The sequence below is a fragment of the Dendrobium catenatum genome, unplaced genomic scaffold (genome assembly GCF_001605985.2).
Source record: "Dendrobium catenatum unplaced genomic scaffold, ASM160598v2 original_scaffold_228481, whole genome shotgun sequence".
Taxonomy (NCBI): domain Eukaryota; kingdom Viridiplantae; phylum Streptophyta; class Magnoliopsida; order Asparagales; family Orchidaceae; genus Dendrobium; species Dendrobium catenatum.
Window position 1 is genome coordinate 797 of NW_021546890.1, and position 1070 is coordinate 1866.

Consider the following 1070-nt stretch of genomic DNA (forward strand, 5'->3'; position numbering starts at 1 on the left):
GATAGTTTAAAATTTTCAGTTTGGGGGAACTCCTATTAAAGATATCAATTTATACTTTGTCAGCTTTTTAGAAATATGCACAACATTTAAGTATAATGGTGTCAGTAATGATGCTATTAAGCTTTAGTTATTTCCATTTTCTCTAAGAGACAAGACTATGTTATGGTTGAATTCTTTACTCCCAGGCTCTATAACCATTTGGACTGAGTTGGCTCATAAATTCCTTACTAAGTATTTCTCACCTTCAAAAATTATCAAACTTAGAAATAATATCACATCTTTTTCCCAATTTGAAGGAGAATCAATTTATGAAAGTTGAGTGAGATTTAAGAAAATGCTTAGGAAATGCCCTCTTCTTGCCTTACCTATTTGGTTAATTATTCAAACATTTTACAATGGATTACTAGGATCTCTTAAAGCAGTCATAGACATTGCACCTGAAGGATCTTTAATGTTTAAGCTATCAAAATGACTACTAATAATTTACAGTGGCTTGCTATCCTAAGTGAATAGCTAGAGTTTATGAATCATATGCTTTATCAAATTTAACTGCACAAGTTGTAGCAATTTTTAAGAAATTAAACATAATAGGGACCAGTTCAGAATTAGTATATGAATCATCTATGCAATTGGAAGATAAATATTTAAATTCCATTGAAGTTAGTGGTGTGCAAAGGATTGAAAATATGAATTTGATTATAAGATAAAATAATCCCTACTCCAATATATATAATCCAAGTTCGAGGAATCATCGTAATTTTAATTGGTCAAATAATATTGGTGATAATAATTAATGGAATTCATGTTTAAATAATCAAGAAGAAATTTAAAACAATCCTCATCAACCAATTATTAATCCTAGACCTTATCCTCCATGATTAAATAGAAATAATAATTTGGAAATAAAAAGTAACCTTTTGAAGATATAATGATGCAGTTAGAAACTCAATTGCAAAGTCAAACTGCTTATATTAAAAAATTAGAAAATTAATAAGGTCAGCATGAAATTTTAGTTAGTAGTAGGCCTCTTGGATCTTTGCCTAGCAATACTAAAGTTAATCCAAAGGAGA

The 1070-nt window shown here is 28.8% G+C and overlaps 1 non-coding gene across 1 annotated transcript; it reads right to left on the reverse strand.

Moving 5' to 3' along the window:
• Window positions 1-256: 256 nt before the first annotated feature.
• Window positions 257-363, reverse strand: LOC114578940. The gene has a single exon (XR_003699838.1). It is a non-coding gene; the product is annotated as a small nucleolar RNA R71 (small nucleolar RNA).
• Between the last annotated feature and the right edge of the window lie 707 nt (window positions 364-1070).